The 14,631-nt window shown below is 47.3% G+C and overlaps 1 long non-coding RNA gene across 1 annotated transcript; it reads left to right on the top strand.

The window, feature by feature from the left end:
• The first annotated feature begins 3,224 nt into the window (after positions 1-3,224).
• LOC127023309 (uncharacterized) lies at positions 3,225-13,950 on the top strand. The gene is made up of 4 exons (XR_007767421.1): positions 3,225-3,281; positions 4,071-4,235; positions 12,940-13,153; positions 13,411-13,950. It is a non-coding gene; the product is annotated as an uncharacterized LOC127023309 (long non-coding RNA).
• Positions 13,951-14,631: the final 681 nt, after the last annotated feature.

Genomic DNA, 14,631 nt, shown 5'->3' with positions numbered 1-14,631 from the left:
TTTCCTGATTGTTTTTGATATTGCCAACTCTGAGCATTAGAAAATCAGAAGTTAGTCCTCCAAAAGTTAAGAGAAAGGTTTGAGGGACTGAAAAATAAAGGATGTGTTGGAGGTATATTTGTTTGCATCCAGTTTTGGGGATGTTTTGAATGGACAATTTCCAGCTTTCAGCCACGCAGGGCAGAGATTCCTTTTTAATTATTTTAACAAAAGCCAAGTAGAAAATAACGTCTTGGAGCTAAGCTGTAGCAAAAGTTCATCAGTGATGCAAAACCCGCATCACACTTCCAAAAGCTGGTAACAGCGTGTGTCTACAGCTTCTCGGAGCTGCCCCCGGGGAGGTGGGCGATGGGGAGATATGCTCTGCTGGGGGCATGCAAGGGGGCCCTCAAGCTCCTGAGGAGCCTGGGGGTGAGGAGAAGACCATACTGAGGAGGGGAGATGGGTGGGAAATGAAGGGGGAGCAAGGTCATGAAGTTACTTCTATGGCCTGCTTTATTTGTTATTTCTAAATAAAATCCCCAGCCTGGCTGGACAGCTATTTATGGCCAGGAAGCCGTCAAGTAATAGTTCCTTATTATAGAAGTTGACCTGTCCAGGGCTTCCTGGAGCAACTCTTCCTCTTGTCAGAAGAGATGGATCGCTTGATTTTTATTATAAACAACAGGCTAAAGATGATGAGGGAGAGTGAATCTGACATCAAGTCCCGACTCAGCTGAGATGGAGGATGATGCTTTCCACCATGCAACCCTTGCTGGAGGAAAGGAGATGCTCCAGGCACTGGGGAGCATTGGTCCCCTCCAGCGCTGCCATAGCTCAGCGGCTGGTCCTTCAACGTAGCCCTGTGCAGGCATGGGGGGGGTTCAAGCCACCCTTTTATCAAAGCCCATAGATGAAAACTTTCATTGGAGGAGTATTTCTTGTGCCTCCAGAGCTTCATTAGCAGCTTGCATCATGCCAAGCTCCAGTGCCAGGGCAGGGGCTGTCACGGAGGGGCATCCCTCCAGCACCGGGCTCAGCAGTGGCACACCGTGTTTGCATGGCTGGGCTCTCACCGCGGATCCATGTCTCCACCGTTTGTTTTTCCACTCTCTGGCCTGCCAACATCCGCAGCAGAGCCAGGCACAGCCGTACAGCAGATAAGCCAGCAGCACGGGGCTGGCGAGGTGACACCGTCCGCAAATCCAACCCAAACTGTGCCTCTGGGAGTCAGGAAAATGGGTGATGTGGCCCGGGCTCAGGCAACCTGCAGGCGCCCGAGGTGACATGTCGGGACATGGGCGGGCAGGAGGGAGCAGGAGCCCTGGGCGTAGTGTGAGTAATGCTCCCGGGCAGCTCCCCAAACCCCAAGCTTTGCAGGCAAAAAAAAGGCAGTGCAACACAAGTCATGGCAAGATGATTTCTATGGACGATGGCAGGGGATCCTCGCTTTTTCGTCTGCGTGACCCCAAGGGGGAGAGTTGTTTTAAAGGCAAACAAGAAGACCCAAACAATGCCAAGATGTTGACACCAGTGGCTCCAGCGGTTTTATTTATTGCCTGTTGGTAACCGTCGACCGGGCGTCGGGGTGCTCTGGGGGCTGGTGGCTGATGAAACGAGGCAGAGGGACAAGAAGTGAAACAACCGGGACGTGTAATTTTTCCTTCCTGCTCGCTCCCTGCACTCACTGGACAGCATCATCCGCAATGCCGGTTTTTCATTTCTCGGGGGTGTCTTCCAATTTTTCGCTCCCATCCCCAAGGCAGGAGCCATCCCCGCAGACTTCTGTCTCCTGGTCAGCCCTAACAAGAGAGGCAGCACCGTCTGCACAGCCCTGCGGGAGAGAGGAGGCTTCTTTTCCTTCTGGTGCTTGCACCCCAAGAGGAGCCGGCACCCCAGGAAGCTCACCCTGTGCAGGTCCCAGCCTTGCAGCAGCCACATCCAGGGGGACCCATGCACCTTCCAGCCATTACCTTCCCAACCTGCCATTTTGAAGACCTTCCCTAGGGGGTCCATGGCCCTTTGTACCCCTCATTATGTGGCAAAGAGGAGCATTTGCCCCAATAGGTGTGAACAAAAACCATGGGAAACTTTGGGTCTTCCTAGCTCACGCTACATCCTCAATCCTGCTCCTACAGCCTCCGTGTGCCTGGTTGCACAGCCCAGCTCAGCCCGCACGTTTGCAGGAGTTTGAATGGTTGGGGTGGCAGCAATGGAGGAGATTGGACCCAAAACCGAGGTCTGGGAGAACCAGACCACCCGGCTGATCTGGAGGTTATGGGCTTCCCACGCGGTGGCCGCTGTCCTGCCCTGCCTGACTCCAGCCAGCGGGCAGGAGCTGCCTTTGGTCGGACCCTGCCCAGGCTGTGCTAAGAGCACCACCGCCACCTTCTGAGACCAGTCTCACCCCTCCCCGCCCCATCCCCAAACAAGGCTGATTCACAGACGCACTTCAGAGACCAACTTTTACTTCTCTTTCCCAACGCTTTCTCAATCCCCTTGGTGCTCTCTCCCCTTCCCAGGCATGGTGTGTATTTGCTCCCCTACAGGTCTGGTGGCTTGTGGACAACTATTACCTTTACTGTTGTTGTACAGCTGCCTCAGAGCTATCAATTGCCTTTGTTCAAAGGTCACCTGCCCAGATGATTTTACAACATGACTACAATGGTCTGTTCCATTTTGCACTTTATACTGATGCCACGGTGATTTTTACCAAGTCAGCGAGTGAGTAATGAAGCACTTGAGCCTATAAACACATGTTGTTCTTGTTTATGATCATATTAATAGCACAATAAAATCATTGCTCAGCCAAGCAGTTGCTTTCAAAAAAAAAAAAAAAAAGTTTGTTTCTTTTTGATTTCTATATGGAAAATAGAAAGTTGTGGTTTAACTTCTGCTGGGAGCCCTGAAGCCCCAGACTCTCTAATGGGGTGTCACTTTTACATTGGAGCACAGAGAGCCATCATTTTTTCTGCATTGCGCACAGAAGTCTTCAGCACAACTTGTGTGGCAGCTCAGCTGCCGACTGAGCTCTGCCTGAACTGCAAACACCACTCAGCTGGGAGATAGGCTTGGCTCTTCCTTTGCACAGGCTTTGGGGATCCCCCAGGTGAAGTTGTGCACCAAAGTCACTGGTTAAGCTGATTTATGCCAGCTGAGGAACATGCCCATCATGGTTATAAGAGGATGGGGTGCATTAAGCTTCCCTTTCTTGGTCCTAGTGTTTGGCAAGTCTGTGAAGTATTGTGTGAATCCAAGAGGTTTTTTCCTGGAAAGAAGGTGGAAGCAAGGCTGTGAGCCAGGTACAGTGGTGCTATAGGGGCTGATGGGGGTGTAGGGGCTCTGTTGCTGGTTTTTTTGATTGCTCTGGAAGTGCTTGGTGGTGCAGAGAGGCAAATTCACTGTTACTTCCCAGTCCTTGTCCCCTGCTTCTCTCCAGTGCTTTTTATTGCTCAGTTGGTTGTGTACCAGCAAGGAAAACAACTCATGTTGCTTTCCAGGTCAATGTGCTGCAGTAATTAAATGTCTAGGCTATTTACTTGTGCAGCAGCTAAACCAGAGCTGAGTATTCAATCTCACCATTGTATGCATAGGAGAAGAAAACAAACAGCACTGCTCCTTTCATCACATCAGGTGGTCCTTCTTGGAGCAACTTTGTGGCCAGGGGTTGGTAGGAGGCGGTGTCTCCAAGAACCTCTCCTGTTCAGCATCAAATTTACATTGAATAACCCAAAAGACACTTAATGAAGAGCAGTAACACCTTTTTCAAAGTGGTTTTCTTTCAAGGAAGCTCCTCCTCAAGGGGAAGCTTGGTGAGAAGCAGCACATACCAAAAAGGCTCTTGTTAAAGGGAGTTCATCCTCGTATCCTGTTGTCATCTCTGAAAACCCCAGATCCCATGTTTCAGCAAAATTTCTGCCCAACAGTGCCACCACAGGTAATGTGCCATGGATACAGTAGGTGTTGAGAGGAAAGAGGAGCAGTGCTGGACTGTCTATATGGTCAAACTTGGCAAAAAGCAGCTTTGTCTACAGTGCTATAATACCACTGGGACTGTTAACATTTACCAGCTTTTTTTCCTGTTCTTTCAGGCTGTCATTAAGAAATGCATTAGTATTGGAATGTGAAGAAAGATCTTACAACCAGCATTTCCACAGCGACGTTAAACGCAGCCAAGAGCAGACCATGACTATTGTGGTGTTTGAAAATGTTGGAGTCTGAGCTGCCTCCAGGGCCAATTCCTCAGCTGGCGCAAGGTAACAGTGCTGAATCAGTCTCCCATATAAACCTCTAATGTCGTTAATAGGATGCTATTTACATTTCCTGATGATCCAGAAGAAAACAGGAGAAAGTGGGAAAATTTTATCATTCCAGTAGAAGAGTCTGTCTTGCCTTGGGTGCAAAACTGGCTGCTTCATGCCTGTGAAAGCTTTGGTAGCCCTCATCTCAGGGACGAGTGCCAGTAAGAGCACATGTGGGGGAAAGGATGACTAGAAAAGAGTAAAGTAAGAGTGCCTCTTACTATTTTTTTTTTCCTCCAAATGAAGCAAGTGGCTTAAAGCAAGCACTGGTGGAAACTTCCAGCCCTTGTCCCAGTCTCACCTGTGCTCACATTTCCCTGGCTCCAGGGCAAGGCGTGGGACTGACCCTCCTGTGGGACCGCCCGAAAGATTGAATGGGAGGAAAGGAGAGGTGGGCACAGACGGGACATGGAGCGAGGCCCTAATGCCGCTGTTATTTCAGGTGTCGGTATCGTTCTCCCCATCTGTTCACTCTTTGCTTGTAATAAAGAAGAATAGCTCTGGCTCATGAAATGAATGGAAATGACGGGCATTTAGCTGCAGGAGCCCGCTATAACATCCAACTGGAGGGGTGATTAAGCTACTTTTAGTGATATGGCCTTAGCGAGTGGGGTAGGAAAATAGTGCTGGAGACACCACCCCTCCGTGTGCAAGCAGGAGGACTAAGGTGAGCGGCAAGGTGGAACTGGCAGTGTTAATCATTTACCCCGAGTGTGATGGAGGCTATAATAGACACTCTGTGTGTATAGGGATCTGTAAGCATAAATGTTAAATGGGGAAGCCGCTGCTCAAAGGGCACCATAAAGTGGCCTTTTGGGGAGGCAGTTTATTCAGATCCACCTTTGTTTGCTTTGTGGGAGCACATTCCCGTGCCGTGGTGCTCTGTCACTGGCAGGGCCATCACTGAGACAGCACGGATGGGGACTGCAGGGTGACTGTCGCTCCTGAGCCTTGCCTTGACATCTTTCCTCCGTGATTAATAATGCCTCAGCACCAAACAGGAGCAGAGGACTTCCATGGAAGCTGATGTCTAATGGTGAGTGTTCAGGAATAATGGTGGTGTTTGAGCCTCACTCCATGGGAATTCCCTTGGAAGGGTGTAAGCTTACTTTTCTGCTGTCCTACAGCATTTAAAACCTATTATGTCATCGTGGACATAACAGGTATATATTATTTCTGTATTTAATAACACAGATACAATAACAAGGCAAGATTTGGGATTGACTTGGCACTCAGATGTAGCTGAACATGTTGCCATCACCTTCCTTTGACAGGAGCAAGTGATAAATACAGACTGTCATTTCTCCATAACCAAGTTCATCCCAGTCAACAGCAACCCAGACCTTACTGTCTTTAGCTTGGATTGCTGGCTGCAGCGGTGCTTCAGGTCATGCCCCAAAACAGGCTTTCTCCAGGAGCAAATCCTTCCTGCGTGCTGAGGTGCCAGAAGGATCCACAAGAGTCTGGTGAAAGCACATGATAAAACCAAAGGGTAAAGGGACCTGGTTCCTGGATGTTTCTCTCTTGGTACATTGCCTCTTGGTACATCGCAGAGCTTGCTCCTAAATCCAGCCTTGCATCCACAGAAGAGGGTCGATGAGCATGAGCCTTGTGTGCCAGCTTGGCCATGTGCTCTGCATTCAGGGTAAACGTACCTGCAGTGTCTGTGGCTCCCAGGAAAGTCCCAAAGCATGAAAGGCCACACAGCTTCTCTTGGAGAAGGCTGAGGACCCAGCAAAGCTGCTCCAGAAGTATCTCTCCCTGCAGGAAAGTTGATCTCATCAGTATTCCTGCAGCAGGCTTTGCTACATGCCCAGGAGTGATTGGCAGTGGCTTGAGCTTTGCTTTTAAATCATGCAGCTTTGCCTCATATTAAAACATGATTAGAAAGGATTTAGCAATTTAAAATATTAATAATGGATAACTCATTTCTGAGCGGTAAGTTTTAATAACAGTGCTTCTTCTCCGACGGACTCTGCTCTGAGGTTACTGACTTTGACATTGCTGCTTGCCCTTATCTTCAGAAAAAAATGCAGATTTGGTCCTCATGTTGCTTCCTTTCCCCTACTGTGTGGGGTGCCCTGAGCACCCCCATTTCAGAGCTGGTGTTACCTTTGCAGAGTTAATGGTAATAAACCTGGGGAGAGAAGAGCCCCATCTGCCCCGTCACCTTGAAGTTGCATGGTTGCGAGGGCATGAGCAGCGTCCTGGGATGCTCGGGGGAGGGAGCGCTTGGCCTGCCCTTGTCTCCTGCCCCTCGATATTTGTACCTATGTCTAAAACAAAGTTGCAGACAGGAACAGTACTGCCTTGTAGAATTTTGGGAGGTGACAGCCAGGGCAGATTGACACCACTAGTTAGTTTGAGATGTTGGCACTTTTCCTCCTCGGGAGCTCCAGGTTTCAGAAGGTCTCTGTGCTTGCGCAGAGTGGTTTTTCTTAAACTTTTTGAAGCCTATGGTTGCTCTGAAATGAAGATACCTCTTGACTTTTCCTTTTCTGGCTTGCTTTTCCTTTCTGGCTTGGTTCGTGCATCACCAATCATTTTAGTTACAGTGGTGTCAATGGGGCTTGTAACATAACCGCAAAATCAGTTACATCTGGAGCGCGCTGAGCAAGGTCACCGGGGATGGAGTTTCTTTTGTTTTCTAAAGGCAGCCTGAATAAATGGCAGCCAAGCCCTATTGCATTTGCAGGAGGCAAAAGCCAAAAATAAACCACAATAACATCCATGTTTTTCAGTTAAAATAGCTGTCTTCTACTCTTGTAATTAAATTCAGTTTTGATTTTTCAAAGACAAACAGGCTAGGGATCAATCTGTAATTAGTTGGAAATTTATTTGGATAGAATAGGAATCTACTTGTCTCTTCATCAGAAACCAAATTTAAACAAAACCAGAATCTGATTTGAGGTTTATAAGCTTAACTTGGTATTTGAGTGCTTCTGAATTTCCCACTGAGATCCAAAACTAGGAATTAAAAAAAAGTCAGGGATAAATCCCTATGATTTCTCAGTTCTGCTCAGAAGCAGGAAATTTGGGGACTTCCTCAGGAGGTTTCTTGGGAGACCGACATGCTTTTTGTTATCACTGATGCCTTTTTTTGAGGTGCACAACTGGGCTGCAGAAAACACCGCAAATGTTTAGGTTATTTTTCCACACTGAGTCAGGCTGACCAAATGTGTTAATTCATTAAGCAAGCTGCATTCCTGCTAATTGCCAGCTTGGGTCTAGGCTTCAGCCAGCTTGGAGTGTATCCTCGGAGTGGAGGCTTATCTCGTGAGCTTCCTGAGTCTGCAGAATTGAATGAAAGTCTCACCAGGAAAAGTGGTTTGTTTTGCTTTTAGTTTGTTTTGTAAGAAAGCTGAGAATTTCCCTTCCCAGCCAAGTCTGAAGTGACCACAGAGAAGCTCACAAGTTTCAATGCTTCAGATCCTCAGGCTCTCCAGACTCCAGAAGTGCTAAATTCCTTTTTTTTTTAAATAAATCTAGCTATGCATTTTCAGTCCTCTGCTGAAATTGTTAATTCAGTTCTAATTTAGAAAGAGGCTGTGAATATGCTGTCCTGTTGTCACTTGATTGCCTTCCCTTCCCCAGAGAGATTTTTGGTAAAACATTGGTAAAATGTTTAATCTCTATCAGACTTCCAAGCTTGGTTCCCCACCTTTAACCCTGTGGTGATGAGGGCACTTTCTGGTGTCATCTTCGTGTAAGAGGTCATTTGTCGCATCCACACTTCATCAGTGATGGAGCTGAGATGCAATGAGGCAAAGGGACTTGCTGAAGGTCCAACAGGAGGTCAGTGGCAGGAATGGCCTTGGTTTCTGGACTCTGGATTTTGTCATGGAATTGGAGTAAAAACAATCTATATAGTAATGTTTGGATTGCGTTTGAGAAATGCAACCACTGCTGGGGTCGGCCAGTGGGCATGGGATAGTCCTGCTGATGGACCTGAACCTGCAAACCCATCTCGGAGCGGAGCTGAGCTGCTGTTGAGCAGCTCTGGCCATCCCTGCCAGTACCGTGCTGTCCTCCCCGGGGCTGGAGCGTGGCTCCTGCTGGGCTTCTGCGCTCCCAAAGCAACAGGGGCCTCGTCCACTGCGTAAAGGTCAGTAGGATATTTATACTGCTAAGGTGATGCCCAAACCAAAACCTCATCTATCGATAAAGATTCTGTAAAGGCAGATGCGTAGTAAATGAAACTATTCACTAGTAGGTAGGCTTCCAATCCTCTGTACAGAAGTCTTCCTAAAAAAGATCATTTCAGGCTGGAAGGCAACAAAGGTCCTCCATTTCAGAACAAAAAGGGATTTTATTGGGGGGGAATAGACTAAATTTGGAAAACACTTAATAACAAAGTTGCCTTAATTTAACAACAGCTTTTATTAGATTGCACTTGTCCAATGAGATTAATGGACCTTTTCCTTTGAAACTCTGGGAGTCTTTCCTAGACACTGGGAATAAGTAGGCTCCTTCAAATGTTCTGCTTCCTACAGGATTTACTGGTGAAAGATTTAATACAATTCAGCACAAACATTTTAACCTTTCCATCTAAAATGCTGAATTCAACCGTTTCCTGAATGTGTATAATTTAAAGGCTTGTGTTTTCCTGTGTCATGCTCTCTGAAGCATTTTATGTCGCCTTGCTCCTATTGACTCTTTTAAGAAAACATTGCATAAGTATACAGTCACTTTCAGATAACTCAGATGTTTACTTTATGAATGAAGGAGGAAATTGAATACTCAAATAAAGTTATGCATCTAAGTGCCAGAAGCTAACTGCCCTCTTAAATTTGCTTGTCTTCTTGAAAGAACCTTTAAATACGATTTATGACGTAAAGAGCCTTTCCGTAGTGCTGAGTAGGACCTCCACCGTCTCAGTTAGAAATGGATGCTCTCAGCAGCCACGTGTGGCTCTTGCTGAAGTCTGGGCCAGGGATGCTCGTAAGGCTGGGACAAATGTTGTGCTTTCAGGAGCTCATGTGCATCCCATTGATCTGGTGTGGGGTGCAAATACACAGGCTGCTGCCTGTACTGCTGTTTTGATGTAGTTACCTAGTACAGGCAGAGCTACAAGTCAGCATAAAGCGAGAGGAGGGTTTCTAGCATCATCTAACCACTGTCATGCTAAACTTTAATATTAGGTTTAGGTCTCACAACTGGGGGAAGCGGTACATGGCTGCCTGAGTGAACAGTGCCATTTGCTGTCCTGTTTCTCCTGCCCCTGGTTTGGAAAAATGTAAATCTGGTTTGGGTTTAGGGGTGTAACTCAGGTCAGTCCCTAGTTACTCTTGTCTCTGCAGTGCGTTAGCACCCAAGGTAATTGTTTTTTCCTTAAAATAGTTGGCAAGCATGATTGAATTTGCCTTGAATTAAAAAATAAAGCAATTCCCCAGTGAATTAACCTTGTAGACTCCTCAGCTTGTTTCTCCTCCCCTTTCCTTCAAGAGGGTTTCTCCCAGGATCTCATTTCACTGCACTAATGAATCACTGCAGTAATGGGAATGATTGACATATTAAATATCCTTCCTTGAGCCAGAGAGATTATAGGATGATAAATATGAAAAGGCACATGTGGCCAGTTTGGCTCTGCCAGCCATGGGCAGGGCTTTGCAGGAGGCTCAGTGGGTGCCAGGGTGACAGAAGGACTTGGCTGCAGCTCTCCCTGCAGAGCATATGGCTTTAATGCTCCTAAGGTCATCATTTGGCACAGACCTTCTCAGGTTCACATTCAAGTATAATGCTTTGACATATATCTCTTTATTTACAAAAAGAGGAAAGGTTTCAGAGTCCCTTTGGGTCCTGTTGGCTGGGATTTGATTGCAGGATGAGGGAACAAGGTTTACTCTCGTGGTCCCAGCTGGATGTGGAAGCTTGCTGGCCTTCAGCTCCATACTCCTCAGCAAAGCCATGCCATGCTCAGAGGAGACAGTGACCATGAAAAGCTGCCTGCTTCTGTCCAACATCCCTGTCCAGAGGCAGGGCCATGGGCCAAACTCTGCTTCATGCAATAACCTTTGAGCCAAGGACTGCTGTCACCTGTACTCTGGAGCCTGGGCAGTGGGTGCAGGTATTACCCCTGAATGGATTATTCAGGGGCAAAAAGCTTCTGCCAGTGCAAATCCACTCTGGTTTGTTCCAGTTCAGTGGGTTCTTACGATTTCTTATTAGCCTTGGAATATTTTTTTTCCTTAAAGATTCAGCTTCTGGTTTCATGCTATTACATCTCAGCCTGTGCTTTAAAAATCTGTCTGTTATCCCCATGGGTGAGGAGGGTGGTTGGATCATGTGGGTCCAGTGACTAAGGTGGAGCCTCAGATGACTGCACCGTTGATTTAGGATGTTAGGTTTGGAGGGATGAATCCAGCTGTGGCTCAGAGCTGTCCTGGAGCAGGATGAGCTCAGGGATGTGCCTGTTGGGGACAAAGTTGCCTGGCTCCCCACACCTTTTGCACCCAAAAAGGGGAGTGGTGGGGCTGACCTGTCCCCCCAGAGCCAGTGCCCTGTGCTGTGCGGGAAGTGGGTATTAGCAGAATAAAGTGCAGATAATAGCACTCCCACACCTCCTGTGATTACTGCATTAAAAAGGTGAGGTCCTTGAAAACTGGAGTAATTGAGCAAGTGTAAGATAAACAGCAGGAACCCAATGAGCTTGTGGCCTCCAGGGCAGAGGAGAGGGCCAGATCTGGAAGGCAGACTGATGGGAAGAGGCATTGATTTGCATCCAGCCTCCCCTTCAGCCCCACTGCATCTTCCCAGCACAGAGCTCTCCCTGTTTCCCACGGTCCTTCCTGCCATAAGCTCGGGAAGCTTTTGGGGTGTGATGGAGGCCCAGAGAGATCCAGCTATTCTAGATGGCTGGTGCCTCTTACAGAGCACTTTGTGGAAGGGCAGTGGCTGAGGAGGAAAGGTCCCAGACCTTCCTCTCCTCTCCTAAAGTCAAAAATACCCGTGTTAGAGCGGGGATGTGCTGGGAGTTATGCAGCAGGTGAAGGCAAACCTGCGAGCCAGGCGGAGGTCACTCACAAGGTCCAATCTCTCCCCCAGCACGGGCTGCACCACCAGCAGGATCCCTATCGCACACTAATATTGGATTATGATCGTGAGACTCCACAATGTCACACTGATAAGGGCGAGGTTTTTTTTCCCCATACAAGCCTGTTTCATTTTAACACATAGGTATGTCAAGTGAAGGGAATATTTTCCCTTCTGCATCAGACTCCAACTTTGCCGAGGTCGGTCACAGGAGCATGTGTGCAAATGTCAGGGCTGGCAAGGAGTGCAGTTAATGGGGTACAGGGTGCTTCAGAGGCTGTGGGGAAGGGAAGGTGCTGGGTGGGCAGCGCCTGATGGGAATGGGATGCTGTGGGTCAAGAAGTGGTGAAGAAAAGTCCGATGTTCGTGAACTGCACTGGCAGAGCTGCCTGGCTCTGCATTTCAGAGGTTACTGCAAGATTGCAAGGACAGTTAAATCGTGAATAGTTACCAGTTTTCCCAAGCTTATCCAGGTAGTGTTTCTCGAGTAGGCTAGAACACCACCTTCACTCTTACTTGTTCAGGTCCTTCTGACACAAGCTTGGCACAGCCTGTGAGGGTATCTCACATCTCCATTTACACCAGCCATCAACGGCCAACATGAGGTGCTTCAAAGGCAGAGTTGGACCAAGAGGTCATGGTGGAAACAGCTTACTTTGCTGAATGAATGAGAAAGCCCTTTTGCAATCCTAGATTAAAATTTCCACCAGAAACTGATGTTGCTGAGAGAAAAATACTCTGGGGACTGAAAAACTTAATGCTGCTTCCACTTGAACGTGGCCTGCTTGCAAAGTGCACCCCTCAAACCAAGTCATCTTTGAGGAAAGAGAGGTGGGAGTCATCTGAAGGAGAAAAATACAGTAGCAAAAAGCAAATACGCATTGGAAAACTCCATTGTCTGGGGCTGGTTCCCACACAGGCAGTGCAATTGCCTTCTCACTCCCTCCAAACCCAAGGGTCCCTGGGGGAGAAGATAAAGTGGCACTTGAGGAAGTGCACTGGCTTCCCTTGGGCTGAGCTCTAATTAATGAATTAAAATGCAGAAATGCATCGCAGCTTGTGTTCCCTGGTCACTTCCTACTGAAAAACCCCTTCAAAACCTCTGCCAGATCCATACGCGTCCAAGTCAATACTGCACACCAAAATGTCAAAGTGGACAATAGCGGCTAAAAATAGGCAAAGACAGGAATTTGCCTATAATATTTTTAAACTTGGAGGATGGCAAAGCTATATATAGTCAATACAGAAAAATGAGTTTTGTTGCTTAAATGAGGAAAACAAAAAGTGTGGCTGTTTAGCTGGGTAACTGGCTTGAAGTAGGTGTAACTTCAAAACCAGTAAACCTTGTTGGGCAATGCCCCTTTCTGCACTTACCCCAGAGCTGTACACAGTGAGTGGGCTTCCCAGGGGAGCTGAGGGGCAAGTACAGATTGTATTGTAAAGGCGCTGGGGGGATTTTACCCCCTTCTCCTGCTTGCTATTTAACCGAGTAGGGGAGAGGGGGGGAGGCCCGGGCTCTGATTGCAGGCGCAGTTTGGAAGCAGGATCACGCAGCGGCCGCTGCCTGGCTCCCTGGGCCACGGAGCAGAGCGTAAGGTGGCTGCTGACTTCACCTTTTGCTCCCCAGTTTGTGCTGGAAACCTGCTATCCACACTGCTCCTTCGAGGGACAAGGAGAGGTGAGCAAGTCGAGGCTGCTGCTCCCTCTGCCGACTCCGGCTGAGAGCCAGAGGCTCAGCCCCGGGGCGAGCTCCCGGGCCCGAGTCCCAGCCGGTACCTGTGCCCGACCCCACCACGAGCATCTCCGAGGGTGGAAGCCACGCTACCAGAAGAGCTGCTTTGGTAAATATTCAAAAGAGGAGTTTTGCCTTACATCAGAAGTAGATGAATAAACAAGAAATAGGGGGTTGAGCAACTGTTTCTGGTTTTTTATGTATCTCTATGACATACTATATGATTTTTACCAAAGAACACATTGATGATAAAAGGATGATTCAGGATCCAACCTTGAATCAAAGAAAACTTTGCCATTGAATTTAATGGGAACATGTCCAAGTCTGTAGTCTGCAACTAGAGCTCTTTGCTTTTTTTTCTTGCAGATCCCTTTAATCCTTTAGCAACCATGTGTGTTTTCTAAAGAGGTTTTCTGTATGTCCCGGGGGTATAAAATCACAATGGGAAAGAAGTGCTGCTTATAAACTGTAAGCAACTGCAATCTGCCTCCAGCTCTGTTGGTAACACCCTATGGATATTTGCTTCTCGGAGATTAGAGGAACAAAGCAAGAAGAGAGCAGCGTTCCATTACGGTAGAGCATATAATATTGTGATTATTACTCATGCCCTCCGTCTAATTAATCATTTTGTGTGTTATTTGAAGGCAAACAGGGCCTTTGGTTCATTATCGCTTATACATACACAGAACTGGAGTCACTTCAGTGCTGTCAGACTTGGTTAATCCCTGCCTGGGTTTTGTACATGTCTGGGTATCTGAATCATGTACATGGCAAATGATCTACTAATATGTTTGCTCCACCAGTTTGTTCATATGGAGCCAAATATATGAAAGCATTCAAACTCCGGAAAGTGCAGATATGGTCCTAATGGACTTGACAAAGGCACCTAATGTTAAAGGTTGTGAAAAAAGGGGTTGCTGATGAAACGCTTTTTTTCTTTTTTCTTTTAAAGTATTTTGTTTGTATTTCTTTTATTATTTATATTTTATCCTGCTCCATGTTTTGAACTGGGAGGCAGGAAAGGGGATCAGGAAAACTCTGAACTCTATGAAAACAGAATTAGGGGGCAAAAATGTCAATTTAATCTAAAGCAGAGGAAAAGAGTGATTGCTGAAGATGGGTGTTTTGTGGTACCCAGGAATGGGAGCCAGACTATGAGCTGCAGCTCAGCCAGTTACCAGAGTTACTGTGATGCTGCAGTGGTGCAATAAATCACAGTGGCCACCTGGTTATCCGGGGTGGGTACACCGTGCAGTTATCCTGCCTGCCCGCCCCATCGGGGCAGCTGCCCTCATCCTGCCTTGCTGCATGGCAGCCTTTCTTATGCTGTCACTCTGGAAATCTGGGCCATGAATTTTAAAATTTAAAGAAGCTCCGTATCCTTTTCTTCTCTGCTCATCTGTACAAGAACAGAGTCTGTTTTCAGGCTCTGCACTTGGAAGATTTCACATTAAGACTGTAACATTTTGATTACAAGTGATATAAAATGCGGTTTGCTTTATTTCCTAATTAATGACAGTACATAAGGCAACAGTAAACTCAATTGCTTCCAACAGCTTTTTATATTCACTCGGAGGCATTTTCAGA

Source organism: Gymnogyps californianus, chromosome 17 (genome assembly GCF_018139145.2).
Source record: "Gymnogyps californianus isolate 813 chromosome 17, ASM1813914v2, whole genome shotgun sequence".
Lineage (NCBI taxonomy): Eukaryota > Metazoa > Chordata > Aves > Accipitriformes > Cathartidae > Gymnogyps > Gymnogyps californianus.
This window is presented reverse-complemented; position numbering and strand designations above follow the sequence as displayed.